The sequence below is a fragment of the Silene latifolia genome, chromosome 11, assembly GCF_048544455.1.
Source record: "Silene latifolia isolate original U9 population chromosome 11, ASM4854445v1, whole genome shotgun sequence".
NCBI classification, from domain to species: Eukaryota; Viridiplantae; Streptophyta; class Magnoliopsida; order Caryophyllales; family Caryophyllaceae; genus Silene; species Silene latifolia.
Window position 1 is genome coordinate 25,710,094 of NC_133536.1, and position 26,956 is coordinate 25,737,049.

A 26,956-nucleotide genomic window follows, 5' to 3' on the forward strand; every position below is an offset into this window, starting at 1 on the left:
AGCTGCTAATGGAATTAATGACTGGAATTCGCTGGCCCTGGCATTTTATAAAAAATATTTCTCTGCATCGAAGACCAATGCGATTAGAACTCAGATCACAAGCTTTAGACAGGGTTCTGCTGAGGATTTTCATGAGGCATGGGTCCGTTTCAAGAGACTGGTGCGATCTATTCCGCATCATGGGTTCGAGCAATGGTTCCTGTGTAATCAATTCTATAATGGGCTTTATGATGATCAGAGGGCTATCCTGGATGCTGCAGCTAATGGAAGATTCCAGGAGAATAGTGGAGAGACTAAGGGGTGGAAGATTATTGAAGATATGGCCACCCATAAAGCTGAGCATGGGAATTCTAGAGGAAATCAGAGAAGAGCAGCTGAATCTCCTACTACAGCTACAATAGAGGCCCTTACTGCGAGATTCGACAAGCTAGATTTTGGGGGATCCCAAAAAGGTGGGATATATAAAGTTAATGAAGTTTCAGACGGTCCCTTTACATGCAAAAGATGTGGAGGAGAGGGACATGTTTCGGAGTTTTGTACTAGTTCGAATAAAACATGTGCTGCCTTTCAACATTTTAGGCAGACTGGTGCTTATCCCGATCCTCTAATGTCCACCCCAATTTGAGGTGGACTAACCAAAATGTTCTTAATCCGGGTCCACCACAGCAGCAAAACTATGTGCCCCGTGATAAGCAGCAGCAATATGAAAAGCCTCCCTATGTGCCTCAGCAGCAGCAATTTCAAAGTTCTGATATTTCCGAATTGAAAAACATGGTTCAGAATTTGTCGGGTTTGCTGCAAAAGGAGTCTCTAGCTAGAGACACTTCTACAAAAATGTTGGAGCGTCAAATTGCCCAATTGGCAAGCAAAAGTGCAACTAGAGCTCCGGGGCAATTACTGTCGCAACCGGATCAAAAAGAGACTCTAAATGCGATTACTTTGAGGAGTGGGTTTACTCTTGATGGGCCCACTATGGTCGAAGATGTTACTGAAAAAGATGAGGCGGAACCGAGTAAGAAAAAGGCTGGAATGAACAATAGCAAGAAAAAGACGATCAACGGGTATATCAGTCGATCGACTGACACACCTGGTCGATCGACCACTCGAATGAATGATGAAGTTTCGGGCTGTGGAAGCGATCGATCGACTGACCTACATGGTCGATCGACTGAAGATACGTCTGATTGTGAACCTTTTCGTCCTCCAATGCCAGATAACTTGAGGGACTACTTATTTCGGGGTACGACGACTCCGAAATTATCGAGGCAAGATCCAAATGCTGCTGGGTCAGTTCCGGTTCAAAAGTATGACCCTACGACGGTTAATGGTTCATTCCTAAGACGGTCTAAAGAAGGTTCGAGCTACAACAAGGACAAAGTAGTGGATTTTCAGCCTAAGTCCACTGATGCCGGTATGAGAGACCTAGAGGAGAGGGCTAAGTTGCTTCTTACAGCCCCTTATCCAGAGAGATTGGTGCCGACAAAGGAACATGTATCGTTTAACAAGTTTGAAAATGTTATTCGTAGTTTAAATGTGCAAGTTCCTTTCCTAGAATTAGTTAATCAAGTGCCTGCCTATATGAAATTTATGAAGCAGTTGTTGTCTAAAAAGAAGTCACTTGATACTGTGCAATCTCTCGCACTAACTGAGGAGTCATCTTCCTATTTGACTCATACCGCACCTCATAAGCTACAAGACCCAGGTAGTTTTTCAGTCCCATGTAATATTGGCACCTTTTCTATTGAGAAGGCATTGTGTGACCTAGGGGCCAATATTAGTGTTATGCCTTTGAGTCTTGCTAAGAAATTGAGATTAACTAGGTTTGCAATTATAAACATGACAGTGCAGATGGCTGATCGTTCTGCGGTCCAGCCTATAGGAGTCTTAGAGAACATTCCTGTGCAAATAGGAAAGTTCTTTTTCCCAGTTGACTTCATTGTGCTAGATATACCCGAGGATGCTCACATTCTTATCATTTTGGGTAGACCATATCTGCACACTGCTGGTGCAGTTATAGATGTTGGCTCAGGGACATTGACCTTTAAGGTAGGAAAATAGTCCATTGTTTTTGCCCAGACCTATAAGAAGAAGGATGCTATGTACACAGTAACTTGTAATGTAGTTAAATCTTATGTTGTGTTGCCTGATATGCCTGCCCCTATGCCTAATTCTGCTATAACACATCCGCCCCAGATTGGGAGCAAATTGGAGGAAGACCCTTCTGTTTTGACTGTTGCAGGAGCTGGTTTGGGGAATTTAGAGCCGCTTGTTGCTCCAGTTGTGAGAGAGCCCATTGTGCAGAGAGGTGGTCTAGGGTGTCTGAGCTATGCAACTGATGAGGAGCCAGTCAAAGTTACGGAGTCCGATTTGGATTTTGATGAGCCAGATAAGCTCAGTGATTGGGAAGATGTTAGAGATGTTAATCCGTTGAGTTCTGCGGATATTGGAGTTGCCAGGAGTGCAGCTGAGAGGATGAGCACTGTAGAGGCTACTTCTGGTAGCCAGAAGCCGAGCAAGTGGGTCATTCCGTGGCCATTCTTGATCAACTCTTAGTTGATCAAATCTTTTTAGAACAATTTATTTACTATATTTTTTGGTTAGACTATTTATTGTTTTGGTGTGCTCGAAACTCCGCTTTATTTGGTTTGCATAGGATTTTATAAAACTATAGACTGTTATTTTTGGGTTTACGCAATTTTGGGCGCTGTATTTATGTGCAATTGCAGGTTATTAGACCATTGTAGATACCCGATATCTGCTGAGACTCCAACAAACACCCGATGATTATCGGATTACAACATGTTTTGGAATCGCGACGTTTGATCGACAGTTTGTGTACAACTTTACGTCGGAAAACTTAAAACGATTTCGAAAATGAAACATTTCAAAACATTTCAAAAATACCTAGAGTGTTTAATGCACGACGACGGGGTCGCAATGACACTAACTAGAGTCAAAACCGACACCGGACCAAAAACCGACTCAAAAATTCAAATCCCGACTCCAACAACGAGTCAAACCGAGTCAACCACCAAAAACAAAACATTTCAAACCTTCTACCTTAAGTTTTCCCGGATTCATGAATGGTCAAGTACCAAACATGTGACTACAAAACCTAGGATAGAACAAATCATGATTGCGTTTGTTGTGAAAGTGACAACACAACTCGAAGAACCGCGATGTGGCTCGCGCCTCTTTGAGCACCCCAGGTAGCCACGTCGCTCAAAACTCACACAACCACTCATTTCCCTATAAATACCCCTCAAATGCCACCCATTTGAGAGTTACGCGAGTGTCGACCCCCTCTTTTCTCCCTTAAAATTCTCGACTCGACTTCTTAAGTCACAATCCGACGCGTATTTACGACCTACCGATCGTAAACACGAGCCTTACACATTGTTTAGTACCGTCATCGTGCATTAAACCACTTGACCGACCATTTCGACAACTACACCATCACTAAACTTTTAAAACACTCTTTTACTTACCAAAACTGTTTTAAACCGAGTTTTTTCCGATCAAACGAGTTATTACACTTACGTCGGTCACTCGCCATAACCAAACATGTAAGTATGAGGGTGTAAAAATCCTTTTTTATTATGTCTTCATTCGTTTCATGACTATAACATGCTAAAACATGCATAACATGAACCAAAACATGGAATAAACGAGCTAAAACTGATTTTTGGTCTGAGGCAGAAGCCCCTTAGGTCGCCAACTAGCCCGCGCCTAAATCGGGTATTCAGACCAGAGATCAACCGTGTTTGTTCTCGTTATTTCCCTTAATCCATTTTTCATATTTGTAATCGGTTTTCACCATTTCAAGTATTTTCGAACCATTGTTATTTTATTTCACATGTTTTAACAATAAAACATTTTTCACCCTTTGTTCCTCATACCATGACGGTTAAATCCGTGTTTCGGTGATAATATTTGGTTAATGACATTTAGAAGGTATTTTAAAGCCTTTTATTTCATTTCTTTACATTTTCAAACAAACATATTAGTCACCAACACAAAGTCATCCTTGGTTCTACATACCATGCCGGATTTTAACACGGGTACGATGATGAGTATCGACTAATAACATTCAAATGGACTTAAAACAATTAGTCCATAATCATTTTCAAAACTATTCATGTCAAGTTTGTCAAATCGAACCCGACATCGAATATTATCAAAACAATGATGATTATTCGAGTCTAGTTCTTCAAATCAACAAATGCGGTCTAAACGACCCCTTCAAATCAAACCGGGTTCAAATACCCATTTTCAACACGTTTTATAACGTTTTCTAAAAGGTCAGAACACGGCACGTAAACCGTGGGCTAACCCGCGCCTAAACAGGCTCTCGATTTCTCATTTCCAAAACCAGAGGGAGGCCCCTTACACCGCCGGCTGGCTCGCGCCTCATATAGCCGTCTGGTACATGGCCTGTTCCCTTCCAGTATTAGTCTAGGACGATCCCGACTCCGGTTAACCCAGATATAGGACGGATCAGATGACTATTTGATTATCCATAACCATATTTGCAAAATGCCTTACTAAGACAAATGGATCATGTTATGCACCCTAAACCTAATACGGTAAATGGATGTTTAATTTCCGTCTTGCATGCAAATCAATCATTAATGCAACTCGACATCTTATACTTGATACTTGGATTAAATCAACCGACTTAGAAAGCTTTCACATGTTAGGTTTAAATCATTGGATGCGCATTCATGCATTTAAACAGTTTTATCAACTTTTGCATTCAACCAACCAAGATCGATCAGTAGAGGCCGCTAAACGCGGGCGGGATTGGGTGTCTGATTAAAGGGCTTCCCAATACGTACCTTCACCTCTTACTCAGAAACTTTGGATAGTGGACGACCTTATCCAGGGCGTACGAGAGTCATTCTAGAGATAAGATGCTAAAGAGGGACGATTTCCTTATCTTTAGTACCTATGTCAAACGCTGCTTTGTGCTTCGATTTGACCGAGGTATAAAGTGGAATTCGAACGGGTTCCAGGCATCCCACAAATTCTTGGTGGCGACTCCGAACATCTCTAATCGTTTCGAGACCCTTACCGAGACGAAACCGACCGATCTAAAGCGATCCGGTCGAAAGCATTTTTACGCCGCCGAGCGTGGCTTTCAAAAAGACCGCTATACGTCCACAGGTTGGCCTGGCGTGTAGGTGGCTATGTCCACAGATTGGCGACTCCGCTGGGGAAAACTAGGATACTTACGTCTTTGTGATCCCTAGATGGTGAGACTCGAACGAGGTCTTGGTTGGAATGCATTAATTGATATTATGGTCACGGTCGGGTTCCTTGTCCGGGCCCACAACCTAACCCTTTTCGACCAATTGGCTCGTTTCGTAGGCGTGAGTCTTCTCATCCCCGCGTTTCGAATCTCGATTGAGTCAAGCATACCGTTGACGTTACACATTTCTGTTTCGTCAAGGAGCTTTCATCACTTTTGAGCACGAGGCTAGGGCACCCTCCTTACACATTTTGTTTGGATTGGTATCTCTCTCGCAAATCGGGGTTTGATTGCTTGGTGTGTAACCCCACCCTTTTATGCCAAAACCCATGTCACCATAATGCATAATATAATGAAACTGTGAGTGCTTATATGCTACTTGATCACAAGTCCTTCCGTATCATTTTCAAACTTTCAAAAGCACCCTTTTTGCGCCGTTATTATGGCCATTCCAAACCTCGGTCTTTCGCCGACCGTTGCACGCCTTCCTAGGCCGTCGTAATGACGATTTTCAAACCCGGTTTTGTATAACCATTTCAAAACGCCTTCCTAGTCCGTCGTAATGACGATTTTCAAACCCGGTTTTGTATAACCATTAGAAAACGCCTTTCTAGGCCGTCGTAATGACGATTTTCAAACCCGGTTTTGTATAACCATTTCAACACGCCTTTCTAGGCCGTCGTAATGACGATTTTCAAACCCGGTTTTGTATAACCATTTCAACACGCCTTTCTAGGCCGTCATAATGACGATTTTCAAACTCGGTTTTGTATAACCATTTCAAATCACCTTTTTACGCCGTTATAATCGCCGCGTCTAGACACGGATTTTAATCCGTTTTGCGTCGACAATGGCTCTTTCAAAACCCGAGAAAAGCAAACGCCCTTTTCTCGAGACACTTTCGGGATCCCGAGGACCATGCACCGTCCCCGAGACCTCTTCAAACCTTTCAAACTCGATTTTCAAAACATACAATTTTGAATTTCAAAAACCGTCTTGGGAAACGATGCACTGTTTTCCGAGCCGACTCAAACTCAAACCGTCTTTTGCAAATAAACTTAAGGCAACCCTTTCAACTGATCGACTTGCGGAGATCTCTATCTTCAGAAGCCGCCCGTTAAAGCGACAAATGAATCATTTTGAAAATTTCTATTTTCGAAAACTTCAGTCCACTATTCCAATTCCGCCTCGTGTTTATCGAGTCAAAGCAAACGTACTTATGGGTCTTTACTTATGAGTCGTATCACCACGAGACCCGTCCAACGGCGTCACGCCGTCTTGTTGGACTCGTGTCAATGGTTTGGTCAAACACCGTCACGTCATAAATCGAGTCAGCACCGAGGGACCACACACGGTCACCCCGTCTTGTCGAGTCTGATCTTTGTCTCGTCCTTTGTGTTGTCTGCGTTCAGTCTTGGAACCGTGTCAGATTGAGTTGTAATGTGAGCCGTTTTTCCGCCTCAGAGCCATGGCCCCGTCTTCAGCTTCGTCCAACAAAAACAATGATAACAACAGAGATGTCACAACTGATCAGCTAGCCAGCCTGCTTACCACTCTTAAGGTCACCCTGGATCGCGTCGAGACCCGTATCGACGCCCTGGAGAACAAGGAAACTGGGGAACATAATACCCCACCTCTGAGTGAAACTGATAAGAGACTGAAACTCTTGGAAGAATAGCTCATAGCCCGGGGTAACAATATCCATCTTGAGAACAACCGAAGGTTCGAACCTGTTGGGGACCAGTTACCTGACAACTTCACCCTGACCGATGTGCCTAAGTTCAAGAGAGTTGAGGACCCAGTCAACCATATCCGTGCTTTCAAGGACTACATGACCATTAAGGGGGTCAAGCAGGAGCTTTTTACCCGGATCTTCTCATCCTCTTTGGAGCCGATTCCTCGCCAATGGTACTACTTCTTGGACCCGAAAAACCTTACTACTTGGGATGAGATCGCAGTTGAGTTTGCCAAACAGTATGTCGACAACGTCGAAATCCAGACCAACACCCGTACTCTCGAAGTGTTAACCCAAAACGACAAGGAAGGGTTCACTGAGTTCCTGACCCGTTGGAGGAGAGTGAGTACTCTATTGGTTAGTAAGCCGAGTGAATCAACTCTGGTAGAAAAATTTGTCAACAATCTCCGCCCAGTTTATGCCAATCTACTAAGGTATCTGAATATCAAAACTTTTCAAGATCTGCAGATTCTGGGGACGCGTATTGAGGACGACCTCCGAAAGGGTGTCTTAGCCAAGACCACTGGCAGAGGTTACCAGGGATCCACCTCAACCGGATCTCGCCCTTACGGTCAGACAAACAAGATTGATAAGGTTAACCTCGTCGAACCATATGCTTAGAAAACTGAGCGCCCCCAAAGAGTGTTCACCAACATAGGGTCAACTTATGCAAGTGCCTTGAAAAGACTCATGGACCAAGGGAAGTTACAACCGATTGGACCCACCCCGGATCCGACCGATGCCAAGAAGTCCCGGTTTTGGAACCCCAACTCCTACTGCCAGTATCACCGAGGGAAAGGGCATGATACAAAAAATTGCTTCAAACTCAAGCACCTCATTCAAGACATGATTGAGAAGGGAGATTTGCCTCTACCCCCGCCAACTAAACCGAACAACAAGACGAATCCTTTGGGAATCCACGCCATTTCTGATGATGAGCCGACCCTAGACCCCTCTCACCTCATCCTGCCAATTGACGACGAGGTGAATGCTTTGGAAAAGGATCCTTCATACGGAGAGTTTGTGTTTAGTGCTGCCACTATGCTCACTATGTTTCAGCAAGTTGAAGAGGCCATAGCCAGCATCTCTGAAAGAATCACCCGACTCGACGACGCCTACCGTCGACTCATCTTCAATCCCCCAACACCGCGCCTAAGGGAGAATTCCCCAAGCCTACAAAACTACCCACCCCAGGATGGATTGCTCCCGCGACCATTCTGGCATAGACCTCATGAAAATCACCCTCAAAATAATCACTCTCAAAATAACTACCCCCATAAAAATCGCCCTCACAAAAATATTCCCCACAAGAACTACCCACCGAGGAATACCCCTCCAAGGTATCCTCGAGACTCCGAAATTAACGGCATATGGAGGGATGATGTTGAGGATGTCTATATCATCCCATGGAAGGAGAAACGGGCGAAAGAAATCGGACATCTCACCCGGTTTGGACGTCCCTATCAGAATCCGAACAATCCAACGGTCGTTCCAACAACGAATGACCAAATCGTCCCAGAGGTGGACACTCTGCCAAAGGCCCCCGAGAACTCAATCCTGAAACAGCTCCAGAAAGCAAAAGCCGAAATCTCAATTTGGCAACTGATCGCAACGTCTTTTGAGCATCGACAGGCCTTGTTGCAGGCCTTGGGAAAATTAACCGTGCCCTCCACCTCTTCCCTAGAAGAAATAGTGGCGCACATGACGAGAGACGCCCCTGATCTAAATAACCCTGTCGTCTTCTCCAACGAGGACATCCCTCCGTTCGGAGCCAATCATAACCTGACCCTGTATATCACCGTACAATGCCTCCAGAAAAATATACCCATGGTCCTAGTGGATGACGGTTCCGCCGTGAATGTCATTCCTCTCAAAACTGCCCACAGACTGGGTGTCAAGGAATCTGATTTGATCCCAACGAATCAGGGAGTACGCGCCTACGACGGCACTCGTCGCAAGGTTGCTGGGCTTATCACTTTGACCGTCGCAACCGGAGCACTATAAAGAGAAACCAGTTTTCAAGTTGTCGACATCGACGCGTCCTTCAACATGCTCATGGGGCGTCCCTGGATTCACGTCGTCAAGGCGGTCACTTCAACTCTCCACCAGAAGATCAGGGTCCCCTTCAACGGGAAAATGATCACGATTCCCGCTTCCCTAATCAAAGCAGTTATGAGAAGGGGGATAGCCTCCCAAGCCATTGAGGAGGACGACAATGAAATGTGGGGTTTCCAAGCCGTGAACGCCATAACTGATGAATTAGCGCCCTCTGATTATTACCCGTTCACCAACCTCAGGGTCAACCATATCATGATGCGTCAGGGTTACTTCCCGGGTTTACCGCTCAATCCACTAAAGGGCCCATTGCCTCCCTTGAAACAAGCTAAGGTCCCCAACATTCCCTTCGGGCTGGGATACGAACCTAATGACGAAGATATCCGGGAGATGAACCTCCTAGTCCAAAAACGCAAGAAGCACGGGATTATTCTCCGTCCCTACCACCTGACTCTCAACGGATACTTTGTCCCTGAGGGAGAGTCCGAGCTCTACCACGGTTTTCCGGAACCAATCTATGACTCTGTGGCGAAGGCTAGGTACTCGGGAGTGGAAGTCTTCCAGGACTGCTACTTTATCCCCGACAACATCGAAGCCGCATCAACTGAGTCCAAGCCGTCGCCATGCCTTGACGGACAAGCTGTCACACTCCTCTTTGGGGAAGATAACGTCAAACACCTCGACTTTGAGGATATTATCAACATCGCCCCGAAAGACAATCAATTTGATCCAACCGCCTTGATCTCCGATACTGACCCGGAGAAAGTTACCCAAGGCTGGAGGAAAACCATCAAGTGGACCGATCACCAGGGCCGCATTCTCAAGATAACAACTGGAGAAGGCCCCATGTTCAAGGAGGGAAGTGAAGAAGGATCTGAGTCTGAGTCAGAGTCTGTCGTAGCTCCTAACACTCCTGATGTCCCGGGCAAGGTCCCCTTCCCACTATTTTATCACAAAGTCGTGGCTGATTCGGAGGCTGAGTCTACTAGGGTCACCCCCACTCCCACGAAAGATGACAACCTGGAGCCTGTTCCAGATGCCATTTCCTCTGTTGTGTCGCCTCTGACTAATCACGAGATGTCTGTCCTTTCCGAGCTTTTCGCTCGTGTCAACTTAATGAACGCTAAGTTTGCTTATGACTCGTCTCAATTTAACTGCAATGCAATTCTGAATGACTATGAGGAATTTGACTTGAGTGACTACCCACCTCATTTAGCCAAAGAACTTGACAAACGGGAAACCAGAACCTCCATCATTGAGGAGACCGAACCTATTAACGTAGGAACCGACAATACACCTCAAGAACTTAGGATAGGGACAACCCTGGACCCCTCGGAAAGACAACAGTTCATTGACCTCGTCCACGAATACAAGCACGTGTTCGCCTGGTCTTACAAAGACATGCCTGGGATTGATAGGGAAATTGCAGAGCACCAGATACCCATTAAACCTTGGGCTAAACCTGTGAAACAGAAGCTACGCCGAATGCGTCCCGAGTGGGCCCTAAAAATCAAAGAAGAAGTAGACAAACAGTTCAAGGCTGGGTTCATCAAAGTGTCTGAATACTCAGATTGGGTGGCCAACATTGTGCCCGTACCAAAGAAAGACGGAAGAATTCGGGTTTGCGTCGACTTCAAGGATCTGAACAAGGCGAGTCCTAAGGACGACTTCCCTTTGCCACATGTTGATATTCTGGTGGATAATACTGCCGAACATGCTCTCCTATCATTCATGGACAGGTATGCTGGGTACAACCAGATTAAAATGGCTGAGGAAGACATGCACAAGACCGCGTTCACTACACAGTGGGGTACATATTGCTACACGGTCATGCCCTTCGGCCTCATCAATGCCGGAGCAACCTATCAGAGAACCGCTACCACTCTCCTACATGATATGATGCACAAGGAGGTATAGGTATATGTCGATGACATGATTGTCAAATCAAAAGAACGGGACGGCCACATCAGCGCCCTCCGGAAATTTTTCGCTCGTCTACGGAAATACAACATGGGACTAAATCCTCAGAAGTGTGCATTCGGAGTTGTGGACAAGGCCCTCGGGAACTGCGTCCGCGGGATTCACACTAGGCATAATCGACTCGAGGTTCTTTCGAATCGAATTAAGACAAATTAGAGTCGCCACCAAGTTTTTTGGGAACTTGGAACCGTTCAAGTCAACTTTACACCTTTCATCGAAAAGCATAAAGCCAATCGACTACGAGTGATTAAAGATAAAGACTTGTACCCTATATCACTCGATTTGAATGACTCTCGTAATCCAATGGTATTTAGACGGATCCACAAACCAAAGATCTTGAGTAAGGGGTGAGGGTACGTGTTAGGCCAAGAGGGCCCACTTGGAGACTTGGGATCTCAGCGGAAAATGCGGTACTGAAAGAGTGACTACTAAGTCAAGTGTCGGATTTCAAACAAGGTCATAGCTACTACGATATATGATATGCAAACATTGTTTTTAAAACCCTAACATGTGAAGTTTCTATGTCGATTTAGATGCAACTAAACTAACTTTGTCAAAGTTGTAATTTAGCATGTGGGTTGATTAATCTAACAACATACAAAGCAAACAAGGCTTAAGGGGAATGGGGGAGCCGTTGGGATCTATCCTATTACAACCCAGGCATTTCATGCCGACGCAACGATAAATTAAAGATACAACTCGATCTAAAATACAACGCTATACACAAAACCGTACACGACACATTACACGGCCAATTTGGCCTAGGGAAACGTGCACAAGGGGGGTGGCCCACGGCTTACATGACTCACGGCCTTGGGTCTTATTCGATCGTAGATTTTATCTCGAGAGGCCGTCATCGACGAAGGAACAAAGCAATAACACGTTTTTTTGCAAATCTGGACAGCAACTTTCAAACTGCGATTTCTCTCTCGTTTCACGGTGAAAATTCGATTTAAAAGATGTTTTGAAAACTAAAAAGAGAGGAGAACAGAGATATTAAAACAATCCAATCTCGTTTTGAGTTATTGGGCACGAAAAACGAGCACAAACAGAACTGGACAGACAGGAAAAGCCGCGAAAATAGAGTGTATAACACTCTGTTTTTCGAGGAGATTCGTGTACTCTCAAGGGCAATTTGGCTCGTAAATCTTTGTCTAAGATGCAGGTGGATGTTGTATGGTTAATTTCGAACAAGAAACTCGAATTTTAATGGAGGTTGGATGGTTGAACAAACGGTTTCAAAGAGGACACACAAACTGATTCTCAGTTTTGTATGTCGGTTTTGTCGAGGGTTTTTGGGAGGCAATTAGGGTTTGTTTCTGGAGTTTAAAGCTTGTGAATGACGGTAGTAGGTATGGAGAACTTAGAGGAATGAATGTATGGTAAACGGGGGGTATTTATAAGTAGTTTTGAAGGGTAGAAGTAGGGCAACAAGCAGTCGGGCCTGTTTCGCATAGCTGCTGTCCATCAGCTATTTCGTGGGGTTTTTAGGGTTTGTATGGGGGGATTGCTTGGTGGTTAAGCTAAGGTAATATAGGTAGGATACTAGGGTATGGATTAGGGTTAATGGGCACGAGTTTAAGTGGTTTTTGGAGCAGGTTTTGGACTCGGGTTTGAGCTGCAAAACAGAGGGGGGATGCTTGTTATTTGCGGGCTGTTATTGGGTGTTTGGGACGGGAATTGGATGGGTTTCGTGGTGGGTTTAGTGATGGGTTGTTTGTAGGTAATGAGGGGCACGAATTGGGTTGGTTGTGGCGGGTTTGGGTCAAGCTTTGAAGCACACAAAACGGGTTGGAAAAGAGGAAGGGCTAACGCGGGTAAGGGGAAGGAGTTGGGCTGTTTTGGTCGTGATTTGGGACGAGATTTGGGACGTGGATATGGGGGTTTGAACTGGGGTTGGATGGGTAGAGGCCTAGGTTGGTTAGTGTACTCGAGATTCGTGCCAACTCGTAAAGAAAACGGGCTCAAAAACCGATCTATAATCGAGCTCCAAAACGCGTGGTTAAAACGAGTTTTCGATTTTCAAATTCGATTTTTCAAATCGATTAACACATAAAAATAAATTATTTTTCAAATCAAAAATATATTTTATTCTCAATAAAATAAATTTAAGAAAATAAATTCAAATTAAAACAATAAAATGAATTCACTTTTTTTAAAAAACATTTGATTTAAATATCATTTAAATTAATAAAATACTTCGTCGACAACGCTCATTCTACATCGTAAAACGAGCCCAAATAATGACAATGACAACTAAAGAATACATGTGTCCTATTATCATCGGGTGTTTGTCGGGTTCTCTATAAATTCCAATATCGACGGATACGGGTATTTACAGAGCCCCCACTTTGACTGAGGCTTGGACAAGGCGAAAGTCAAAGTATACCCCAGGCCCCTCTCGACCTGAGGATTCTGCGGGTCGTTTATAGTCCATTAGACTTGCGTATATAAGCTCGCCAGCCATAAGAAGAGATCATACCTGAAACTTCGTCGGGGATTAACTCTTGCTTTTGTTGCGTCAAATTATAATCGTTGGTCATCGACCCATAAATTGCATATATGGTGGGTTGAGCCTTATCCTCGGGCGCCTACGTATCCGTTTCTGACGGAATCAAACCCGCGTCGTAGTTCGGCAATTGCTGACACATGCCCAAAGTTTATCATCTGCTGGCACTTGTCCGAAATTCATATCTGCTGACACTTGCCCAAAGTTTATCATCTGCTGGCAGGTGCCAAAATGGGACGGGACTTTCTGGGGAGGTTGCCGCCACTTTCATCATTTGCTTTCAGCTGCGGAATTCTTCCATTTCATACTCTTATATTGAATTGAATTCTTGGTGGAGGTCATCCTTTACATCTTGATAATGGTCTCTGAAGCCAACGGCTTCAGAGCCCCCAGTTTGCAATGGCTCTAAAGTCGAAGACTTTAGAGCCCCCAGTTGAAGCATATCCTGCTACATTTGAAACACAAAAAATGTACAAACAATAATCATCACATAAGCACATTTGGATCATCGATCTTAAAATTGGATCATTTAAAAGATTGGGTCATCGACCCGAAAATTGAATTTGAAAATTTTGAATAATTGGGCGAACGACCCGAATTTTGAATCACTTAGAAAATTGGGCCATCGACCCGAGGTTTGAAGTTGAAGTGTTGGAATGTTGGGGCGTCGACCTGAAATTGAATTTGAAAGACTGGGTCATCGACCCGAAATTTGAACCTGTTGAAGATTTTGAATAATTGGGCCATCGCCCCAAATTTTGAATTTGACATCACTTATGATGTTGGGCCATCTACCCGGAATTTGTATTTGAAAGGAATCATTTGGATGTTGGGTCGTCGACCCAAAATTTGATTTTGAACTTTGAGATTTGAACCTTGACTTAAAATGTACCACTACTTTGCCTACACCGTTAGATAAAGCTCATTCTGAGACTTGATACTATTCATTTGAACCTATATCCTTATCCTAGCTTACATCAAGTACTAACACCAACTCAAACAAAGGTGGCTTCATTTGGACTTGGTTAAGACCCGTAAGAAACCGACAAGATGACAACTTGGTTGATGAGTGGATTGAATCCCTTATTCTGAAGGACTGCCTACGTATTCGCGTGGAGCGAAATCAAATCCGACGTAGTTCGATGAAGGTGCATAAACTTGGCATTTTGATTTGTGTACACACTCGAAGATTTCACCTAAGGTATCATGTCATATCCCATTCTAGCCTGTAAAGTACCGTTAAATCCCGTGTTTGGGGTTAGGTGTAAAAGGCTTGGATCTTTTGGGATGTGGAGCTTGGTAATAACAAGTTTGAATGCTTAAAAATCATTCTGAAGGTTTGTCTTGTGGTGCTAAGGCCAAGGGCTATGGCTGCTGATGTGGTTGGAAATGGTGTCTCGGGTTTGATGAAACCCGAGTGCAAACGGGTAGGAAAACGATGTTGGTTCAAATTTCCATGTCTAGACCCTAAAGACTGGGTGTAACAGCACAAGCGGAATGATTCTCAAAATTCCCGACTATCCCCTTGTAACTGTCTCAGGAAGGACTTAGAGGGTATGGATAACTGCTGATGGCACTACCTGACCATTTTGGCTTCGCCTTTGAACTTCGATCAACATTTTGACATTTCTTTTTCTTTTCTTCTTATTTTCTTTTTTTCTTTCCCTTTTCCTTCTTCTTTTTCATCTCTTATCTTTTTTCGTTTTTCATTTTTTTCTTTTGCTTTTTTTTTTCGTCCTTTTTTTCCTCATCTTTTCATTCTTTTTCATCTTTTTTTTTTCTTCTCTTCTTGAAAATGGTCTTCTATTCATTCCCTTAGTCACAAATGGATACACCTTAAAAACTGGGCTATGCCAACTAAATTGGGTTAGAATTAACAATTCCTTCTTAGAACGGATTGATATCTTCTCTCTTCGAGAGAGGATGATTCTGTGGGAAAAAGGCTTGCCTTCCGTCATCGATATGGAAAACAAGGAGCTAGTCCGGGTTCGTCTTAGAACCATCTAAAAGCCAGTCAAAAGCCTGGTTTTGATGGAGGTTTTCTACCGCCAGATATGGAATAGGTAAAGGAATCAAACACGGGATCCTAGTGTACCTTAAATTTTGAATCGGGACATATTTCTACCCCAGGGATGCCTTTGAGTGTGTTGTGCATTTTATCATGTTTCCGGAATGATTGAGGATTGGAAACAAGACATATTTGGAAACGAAACTGCGACTTTTATTGGAATGACAAATGCTTAAAAGACTCGAAGGAACGATTCCTAGGACACACCCTAGGTCATCGCAGAACAAACGACTCAACTTCAGGAAAAGAAAGTCCTAGACTCGACTTGACTAAGATAAGAAAACAGATCCCGACTCATAATTTCAAATCTGGTCATGAGCTTTCCCTTGTTCAGCTGTCAACTTAGATGCTCGGCTTTTGTCCTTGATCCCTTCGATGGTCTGTGATGCGTGTCTTTTATATGATGTTTTACATCCCATTTTACACGCATTTCAGAGCTCATTCATGTAGTTTATGCTACATTTCTCCCTATTTCCGTCTACTTCCGTATTTTTGTACATTATTGCAGAAATGTGAAGAATCCAACGGAAATTGAGCTAAATCCGTCCCCGAGTATCCTGCATTGCATGTGACGAGAAGTATTTGCTTAAGGAACGAGCTTGGTGCGCATTTCAAGACCCAAAAGACAAGTTAACGAGTTTATAGAAGTCAAGTAGCAGCTCAAGCAGTCGATCGACCACCTCCTCCAGTCGATCGACCAATCCTCGGGTTACAGAAGCTACGGTTCATTGCTATCCCAGTCGATCGACCACCATGCCTAGTCGATCGACCACACTGCTATTCCAGACGAGAATTAAAAGACCGAGGAACTTGAAGCCCATTAAGTTTAGGTTTTGGAATAATTGTTACGTATACTTTCTATATAACGTAACTGAGAATACCTAGTTTATCATCAAGTTTTATTATCAGAAATTGACATTGAGTTTTTAGTATATCATAGTTAGGGTTTGGGATTATTGTGGAGCATTGGATTTTTAATTCTTATTCCTAATCTTTCCTCTGCAACTCGGTATTCTTCTGCCCTATTTTTAGTTCATCTTTATTTTATCAATAGTATAGAATTGCTAAGTAGATTCCCGCAACCGTTATCATTGTTTATGTTAATTGTTTGTTCTACTGTTTTTAGCATGAATTCCTCTGTTTACTTTATTAGTTTTATTATTGTTTTCACCCTTACCATGAGTAGCTAAATAAATTGTCCTAGGATGTAGGCGATTTATAGCACAGGCGGCATTAGATTGAACATGGACTGATTCGCGTGTCAGTCGATCGACTGACATTCTCGGTCGATCGACTGACCTCGTGGGGTTTTATATTCGTTTTAATTGTTTTAATGTTGTATTTAACAAATCGAATGCATGCGACTAGTTAGATACTTAATTTATGACAAACCCATTAGATCGAAAGATATGGTATGTTATTTGATCACCAATTATTTCGACTAAACTGCTCTGAGATCGAAAGATAGGTATAGTTTAGACCGTTAGTCACTTTTCAGGACGAGAGTCAGTATTAGTGATATTAGGGACCTATAGCGAGATCGAAAGATGCTATCTGTTAAGAGTGGACCGAGAGGACCTCTTGCTTCCCGCCTCACTTGTGTTCGATTTAGACCTGTTTAGTATGCTGCCGCCGAAGCTTTAATGAACCGACCATCCTAGTACCCCTTCTTTATCTGTTTAATCTGTCTTTTTAGTTTACTGTTTTTACTCTTAGCTTTAGACCAAATGAAATCAACCCCCATACTCGTTACTTTAGACTGAATTTAGACAACCAAAATTTTGGCGCCGTTGCCGGGGAGGCAATAGTCCTAATTTTAGTTGTTTTAATTTTAGTCTTTCTTAGTTTAAGGGACTTCTTTTCCTTAAACTCTTCTTATATTCTTTTTGTAGTTTCTTCTTATGCGCAGGTCACAGGGTGGTGAACTAGTACCATTTGATCCTGAGATAGAGAAATCTTTGCGCGAGTTGAGACGAACACAAAGGGTATTACCGACAGAGGAAGAGCTGAGTACTCTGTCAAGCTATTATGAGAACGAGTTGTTCGAAGAAGACCCACAGTCTTCACCCGTTTCCACTTCTTCAGCCGAGACAGTTACTTCTCCAGAAATTCCAGTCATGGCCGAGGAAGCGAGTATAGCTAGTCATTCTGAGCCGACAGCTGAGAACTTATATAAGGGGTTCGAATTACCAGGAGATGCCAGGAAGTTCGAACCAAAACCTTCATACATTAACATGGTTGAGAGAAACCAGTTCGGGGGAGCTGCAAATGAAGATGCAGCTAAGCATATGGAGACCTTTATTGACTACTGCTGTTCCATACCCCCACCAGCTGGCGTGACTCAAGACCAGATCAAGGAGACCATGTTCATCTTCTCCCTTCGTGATGCTGCAAGGGAGTGGTATAGAGATCTGGACCGAGCCGTTCATAGGATTACTGATTGGAATTTCTTGGCATTGGCATTCTACAAGAAGTACTTTTCTGCTTCTAAGACGTTTGCTATTAGAGCCCAAATCACAAGTTTCAAACAGGGCCGGATGAGAACTTCCACGAGGCATGGGTCCGATTTAAGAAGCTGGTACGAACCATACCACACCATGGGTTCGAAAAATGGAGCTTGTGCAATCACTTCTACAATGGGCTGAACGACGATCAGAGAGCTATTTTGGATGCTGCAGCCAATGGCCGATTTGCTGAGAATTTGGGAGCAACCAAGGGGTGGAAGATCATTGACGATCTAGCCACCCACAAGGGTGAGTATGGTAATTGCAGAGGGAACCAGAGGAGAGCTGCTGAATCTTCCTCTATTGCTGCGCTTGAAGCTCTTACTGCAAGATTGACAAGTATGAACTAGGAGGAGTTTCTAAAGGTGGGATGTACCAAGTAAATGCTGTGTCAGACGGTCCTTTCATCTGCGAAAGGTGTGGAGCTGAGGGACACGTTTCGAAGAATTGTCCTAGTCCCTTTGAGTCTTGTGCTGCCTTTCAACACTATAGGCAGACAAACACCTACTATGAGCCGAATGCCCACCCAAACTTGAGTTGGAGGAGCCAAAATGTCCTGAATCCAACTCAACCTCCGCCGCAGCAGTAACCTTATATACCTCCTCATCAAAAGCAACAACAATATCAGAAACCTCCTTATGTGCCACAGCAGCAGCAGCAACAATCGCAGAATTCTGAATTTTCCGAGCTTAAGAACTTGTTGCTAAAGGAGTCCCAAGCAAGAGAGGCCGAGATGAAGCTACTAGAGAGCCAAATTGCTCAATTGGCTAGCAAAAGTAACACTCGAGCTCCCGGACACTTGCCGACCCAAACTGACCAAAAGGAGACCTTAAATGCCATCACTTTGAGGAGTGGGTCCACCCTTGAGGGACCTTCCATGGTCGAGGACGCTGTTGAAAAAGATGAGCCGGAATCAAGTCAAAAGAAAGCTTCAACGAATAAATCAAAGAAACAGCCGTCTACCAGGTATATCAGTCGATCGACTGATACACCCGTCGATCGATCGACCGACGTACGGTTACGGAGCTTCGAATCGTACTGTACGTGTCGATCGACTGAGGACAGTGGTCGATCGACCAAGTTTACTGCTGATAGCGAGGAATTTTGTCCTCCGATGCCCAATAACTTGAGGGACCATTTGTTTCGGGGCACGACAACTCCGAAGGTGTTAGGATCAGACCCGAATGCTGATGGGTCCGTCCCGGTTCCGAAGTTTGACCCAATGACGGTCAATGGCTCACATTTGAGACGGTCTAAGGAGGGTTCAAGTTTCAACAAGGAGAAAGCAGTGGACTTCCAGCCTAAGTGCACGGATGCCGGCATGCGTAACTTAGAGGAGAGGGCTAAGGTACTTCTTACAGCCCCATATCTGGAGAGACTAGTGCCGACAAAGGAACAGGTATCTTTCAGTAAGTTTGAGAAAGTTATTCGTAGCTTGAATGTTCAGGTACCCTTCCTTGAGTTAGTTAACCAAGTGCCAGCATACACTAAATTTATGAAACAGCTATTGTCAAAGAAAAAGTCGCTCGAACATGTCCACACTGTCGCTTTAACTAAAGAGTCTTGCTCTTACTTGTCTCACACTGCACCCCATAAGCTAGAGGACCCGGGTAGCTTTTCTGTTCCTTGTAATATAGGTACCTTCTCTATTGAGAAGTCATTATGTGACCTAGGAGCTAGTATAAGCGTCATGCCTTTGAGTCTAGCTAGGAAGCTTAAATTGACTAGGTTCGCGGTGACAGACATGACAGTTCAGATGGCTGACCGATCTGCGGTCAAGCCAATAGGGGTCTTAGAGGACATCCCTATCCAAATAGGGAAGTTCTTTTTCCCCGTCGACTTTGTTGTACTTGACATGCCTGAGGATGCTCATATACCCATTATTTTGGGTAGGCCATTTCCGCACACTGCTGGTGCAGTCATAGATGTCGGTCTAGGAACCTTGACTTTCAAAGTGGGAAAGCACTCTATTGTTTTTGCCCAACCGGCTAAGAAAAAAGACCCCATGTGGCCGGTGACTTGTAACACGGTTTCTGAAAAGAAATCGTACTTTGTGCTTCCTGACTTACCTGTCTCTATTACTACTCCTGTGCTAACCCCTCTGCCCCAGATTGGGAGCAAAAGGGAGGAAGAATCTGTTGTTTTAGATGTTGCAGGAGCTGGTTTGGGGAAGGAAGAGCTGCAGGTCACTCTAGCTGCGAAGAAACCGATCATTCAAAGAGAAGGTCTTGGTTGTCTGAGCTATGGGATTGATGAAGTTGTTGATGACGAGCCGGTCAAAGCCAGAGAGTCTGATTTGGATTCTGACAAGCCTGAAGAGATCCTTGACTGGGGAGATGATGAGAGTGTTGATCCGTTGAGCCATACGGACGTGGAAGCTAAGAAGGGTGCAGCTGCTCAGATAAGCACCATTGAGGCTACCTCTAGTAGCCAGAAGTCGATGAAGTGGGCCATACCTTGGTCCTTCTTAATCAACTATTAGTTGATCGAGCTCGTTATAAACTTCATTTGATTTGCTTTCGTTAAAGACACCTTTTATTGCTTTTGTGTGCGCGAAAACTTCGCATTTTATTTCGCTTGCTTAGGATTTTTAAGTACTTTAGACTTTATTCTGGGTTTTGCGCAATTTTGGGCGCGTTTTATTGTGCATTTGCAGGTTTTTAGACCTTATTTGCTCAAGTTATTGAGCAAATACGAAGAAGTAAGAAGTACAGCAGTACTTTCAGTCGATCGACTGGCTTCATTGGTCGATCGACTGAGTTGCGCTTTCCAGGAGCTTCTGTTCCTGTTCATCTGGTCGATCGACTACCCCTTTTGGTCGATCGACCGAAGACGCTGTTGTACCTATTCACGACCTCTCCCCTCATGTGTTTGGTCGATTTGCGGACTTAAGGGAGTTTTCTACTCCACTTTATTTTCCGTCTAACTAATTATTTCTTCTATTTTCTCAATTGTGCACAAATTTTACAGCTTCAAAATTGTTTTCTCGACTTTATGCGTGGTATTTGCTTGTCTTTTCAGGTACTTATTGGTAGCACTGCTAGCTACTGAAACCTCCTAGCTCACGCTGGTTTGGGGAGGTTTCCCTTGCTGCGCTTAAAGTCTTGTGAGTTCCCGACTTTTACTTCATGTTTTATTTATTTAATTTTCTCGCAATTCCCATTTCTCTTTTCTTCATTACATGATTTTGCACAATGGGGACATTGTGCGATTTGGTTTGGGGAAGGGTTTTGCGTCGCATATCATTTGCTTGCATTCACGTTTAATTTTGTTTTGCATTGTTTTATTTCATTTATCTTATATATACAAAAATTCAAAAAAATTGAAAAAATTTCAAAAATTCCATAAAATGCACGTTTATTTTAGCATATAGGTCGAGTCGGAACGGTAGTATTTCAATGATGAGTTTGCATTTGCACCTGTTTTGCCTGAGCCTTGCTTATCATCATGTTATTAGTGGAATCGTAATTGCATATCTACGAGTTTTCGTTAAATTATTTGCTGGACTTGAGACTTGACTTAGAAAATTGGCAAGCTACATCATATTTCTGAGTTTTAGAGCCTATAACTGGTGACATTCATGACCAGTTCATCTAGGAATGTGAGTAGTACTCCTTATAAGGCATGTCACATAAATGTGCATAAATATGAACTTAATCTGCTTAATACCTGTACGCATTCGGTCTGTGGTTAGTTGACACATGTGGTAGAGGTTTTTTTTTTTTTTCAATTTACCCATAAACTCCACACTGCCAAAAATATCCCTTTTTGTCCCATTTACTACATCCTACATTTAGCCTGTCCTTTGTCAAGCTAGTAGTCTGTGTTCTTGGGGTTGTTACTCATTTTTGGTGGCATATGCTCATGTTTGAGAGAATATTGGGACGATGAAATGAAGGAGGAAAGAAAAAAAAAGAAAGAAAAAAAAAGAGATGAAAAAAATGATTCGAAAAAGAAAAAAAGAGTTCTGTACTGTTTAAGCAGTCGATTGACTGCCCCTATAGGTCGATCGACTGGGGTCCGAGAAGGAAATCAATTCGCATAATTCAATCTTTATCTTTTGGCGATTTTTGCTCCCATGTTTTATTCTTACTTCATGAGGAGTTAGTTGATTACTTGTATCTCTGGAAATTGTGAGATTTGTGCTTGCTATAGCACCGTTTCGTTTGATTATGAGCAAGAAGTTGGATGTTGCCATTTGGTTCCGTTTTGGTACTAGCTTGATCACCTGTACCTCCACTTTTCCATAAATGTTTTGCCTCTTCTCACCCGTACCTCACATATCCACATATTTACCTCGGCATGTGTCATGGTCTCTTGTTGGTTGGAATGCGTATGTACGGTCATAGAGATTGCTTTCATATTATATTGCAGGCATGTTCTTATAGGTCATAGTTAGGTGAGTGTCACGACAAATGAATTCTTTCTATCTTATACATTATTCACCTATGCTTATTTGTGTGATTTGAGCGACCCGCGAGAGTCCAATTTGATAAGTCTCTGTAGTTGACGGTTCAGCAGTTTTTAACGACTCCATAACTCGTTTGCATGATTCATTTACTAATTGTTTGTTAGTTGTGCATTAATATGGTTTAGGCTTTACATGTTGCATTTCGCTCTGAGATTGAACTCGTTCCAATAGGTCATTAGATCGAGTCTAGTTCTTGCTTGGGGACAAGCAAGGGTTCGGTTTGGGGAAGTTTGATGCGTGTCTTTTATATGATGTTTTACATCCCATTTTACACGCATTTCAGAGCTCATTCATGTAGTTTATGCTAAATTTCTCCCTATTTCCGTCTACTTCCGTATTTTTGTACATTATTGCAGAAATGTGAAGAATCCAACGGAAATCGAGCTATATCCGTCCCCGAGTATCCTGCATTGCATGTGACGAGAAGTATTTGCTTAAGGAACGAGCTTGGTGCGCATTTCAAGACCCAAAAGACAAGTCCACGAGTTTATAGAAGTCAAGTAGCAGCTCAAGCAGTCGATCAACCACCTCCTCCAGTCGATCGACCAATCCTCGGGTTACAGAAGCTACTGTTCATTGCTATCCCAGTCGATCGACCACCACGCCTAGTCGATCGACCACACTGCTATTCCAGACGAGAATTAAAAGACCGAGGAACTTGAAGCCCATTAAGTTTAGGTTTTGGAATAATTTTTACGTATACTTTCTATATAACATAACCGAGAATACCTAGTTTATCATCAAGTTTTATTATCAGAAATTGACATTGAGTTTTTAGTATATCATAGTTAGGGTTTGGGATTATTGTGGAGCATTGGATTTTTAATTCTTATTCCTAATCTTTCCTCTGAAACTCGGTATTCTTCTGCCCTATTTTTAGTTCATCTTTATTTTATCAATAGTATAGAATTGCTAAGTAGATTCCCGCAACCGTTATCATTGTTTATGTTAATTGTTTGTTCTACTGTTTTTAGCATGAATTCCTCTGTTTACTTTATTAGTTTTATTATTGTTTTCACCCTTAGCATGAGTAGCTAAATAGATTGTGCTAGGATGTAGGCGATTTATAGCACAGGCGGCATTAGATTGAACATGAACTGATTCGCGTGTCAGTCGATCGACTGACATTCTCGGTCGATCGACTGACCTCGTGGGGTTTTATATTCGTTTTAATTGTTTTAATGTTGTATTTAACAAATCGAATGCATGCGACTAGTTAGATACTTAATTTATGACAAACCCATTAGATCGAAAGATAGGGTAAGTTATTTGATCACCAATTAATTCGACTAAACTGCGCTGAGATCGAAAGATAGGTATAGTTTAGACCGTTAGTCACTTTTCAGGACGAGAGTCAGTATTAGTGATATTAGGGACCTATAGCGAGATCGAAAGATGCTATCTGTTAAGAGTGGACCGAGAGGACCTCTTGCTTCCCGCCTCACTTGTGTTTGATTTAGACCTGTTTAGTATGCTGCCGCCGAAGCTTTAATGAACCGACCATCCTAGTACCCCTTCTTTATCTGTTTAATCCGTCTTTTTAGTTTACTGTCTTTACTCTTATCTTTAGACCAAATCAAATCAACCCCCATACTCGTTACTTTAGACTGAATTTAGACAACCAAAATTTACATCTGCCTTTCTGTGGTTCGACCCGACTGCCACTTGCTATAGTTGTAGTTGGAAATTATAAATCTTATTTTTGACACCTCACGACGGGTATCAGTCTGCCTCCATCCTGAGGTAGTCCTCTGAGGATCTACGCCAATGATGAAGGTTGGTGAATCGAATTGTCCTTTATTAACTTCGTTAATGAGAGGAGTACATTCTAGAGCAAGACTCCCGACTTGAACTTCATTCTTCGGGTTTCGCAAGAATTCAAAGCAATCCACAAATATTTTCCCGATAAACACCCCTTTCAAGTGACATGGGCGGATAAGATGGGAATAATCGACATTGTCTTCGACAGAAACAAAGTTGGCGTGATCGCCAAATGGATTGGTGATGTTATTAGACAGTTGGGATCGGGAGTGTTCCATTCTCAGTCATGTCTTGGATTTCGTGCTTCAGTCGATAGCACCTTTCAGTATCATGGCCTTTTCCTTGATAAAGGCACAGTAGGCATTTGGTTTATACCATTTACCTTGTTGATCAGCGGGAGGGTCCTGAGTTGGACCAATAGGTTTCAGCTTTCCCTGGGCTATGAGCCTTTGGAGAGCGTATGTATAAGTGCATCCGATATCGGTGAATGCCCTAGGTGTTTGGCGCTGCGACTTCTTCGATTGCCCTTCTAAGAGATTGATAGCTTCATCAATATGGGCCGTTGCTGGGACCTTGCCCTTAGACGATGAGGCCCCTTGGTACCCTTTCGGCTTTTCAGCCTCTGCCCTTATGACATCATCTTCTACCTTTATTCCGATTCTTATCAATTCTTTGAAAGAGCCAAAATTATGGAATTTCAGAGCATTGCGGTAAATAGGTCGTAGATTCTTTACGAACTTATCTACCATTTCAACTTCGTCAGGCTTCTTGGCTAATTTCACGCTTTCAGCGCGCCATCTTACAAGGAATTCAGTAAAGCCTTCTTTTTCTTTCTGCGTCATCACCTCCAATGTACTTATGTTGGTTTGAATCTCGACATTGTCAGCATAGTGCTTACAGAACTCCACCGTAATATCTTCGAAAGTGGGGAAGTTCTTAAGGTCCATATTTTAGAACCACGCCTTCGGGTGTTCATCCAGAGATTGAGCGAAAATTTCAGAGAGCATGTCAGCAGGTACTCCCTTCAGTGCTAAGTATCCCTTATAGGCCTTAACATGGTGGACTGGATCTTTTGTGCCCTTAAACTTTCGGATATCAGTGAGTACCATGTTTGTAGGCAACTTATCCTGAACTGGGGCATAGGCCCTAGCATTTTCGTAGTGGATGTTCTTCCCCTGGGAGAGTTTCAGACGGTCTTCAATGAATTTGAACCGTTTTTCCAGATCAGTCAGAGGTGGGGTAGATGAAGAGGAATCTTCACTCAGCTTGGATTCGATCGCATCCATTCTGGTCATCATGAGGTTCACGGCCTTAGTGAGTTTGTTAACAGCGTCTTCCATTGCTTGAAGTCGGGTTTTTGGCGGCCTTTCTACAAGAAAACCCCGAACCGAGTCAATATTCAAATGTAAGAGCCCCTGCACACTTAAGGACACGACACCAACTTGACTCAAGCAAAGACTCGACCTAAGACTGACTAACCAAAAGGTTCGACTCACGGTTGAATTTAGACCTCGATTCATTTTAGACTCGACAAAACGACATGACTCAAGCTATCATAGCTCGATTCTAAACTGGACTCGGTGTGACTAAACCCGTGATTGGACTAACATAGTCCTTAGGTTCGAGTGAAACGCCCTAAATGGCCTAGCTTGGACGTTTATGTGGACTATCCTAGACCAATTGGTCGACCCACGTGACTCGAAGTCCAAGAGGTGAGCTTGGGTGACCCAATAAGGTCGTGTTCTAGACTCTTAGAACGAAACATGCCTAGCCAAACACGGCCAGGACCCGGACACGACTCGACGCATTTCATGCTTGGTTAAGGTTCGAGAGGCATTTTGAATTGATTTTGAAAAACGAAGGATTGATTTGAAAATGAGATTTGAAATGGGCAGCATGCCGGCTATAAAAGCTCATTTTGGGCCGAAAAATCTAGTCCTATTTGGGCAGCATTCCGCGTTTTGAAAATCATGCTATTTTGACAGTAAGTTGTTCAAAAGTTCGGTTTTGAAAAGGACATGGAAAATTTGAAAAGACTCGGGAAATCCATTTCGCACATTGTCATTCTCATGTTATAAGGATGTATGCTCCTAGACATCTCTAAGTCTCGACAAGTTTTCTACAAGAAGGTCTATGCCCTCCATCCTTTTTGGGTCTTATAGAGCAAGGGCCTTTAGGTAGAGTACCTAGAAGAGCATCCCCACCATCAAGAACCACGACGAGGAGGAGCGGAAGCAAGCAATGTGCAAGTTCCTGGCATAGTGGGACGTCGTCCCCCACGCATCACAAAGAAACGTTGGGACGGCCCGGGAAAGTCCTTAAGGGTTTATGCATGAATCGTAGCACTATGAGTAATGTTTTACTTTCCAATACTTTCTTTTCAAGTTTCACCTCGGAGGAAAAGACCCTAGAAACAAAGTGTAAATAGTCCTCTTTTCCCCAGCGGAGTCGCCAAACTGTGGACAAGGCCCTCAGGAATTGCGTCCGCGGGATCCACACTAGGCATAATCGACTCGAGGTTCTTTCGAATCGAATTAAGACAAATTAGAGTCGCCACCAAGTTTTTTGGGAACTTGGAACCGTTCAAGTCAACTTTACACCTTTAATCGAAAAGCATAAAGC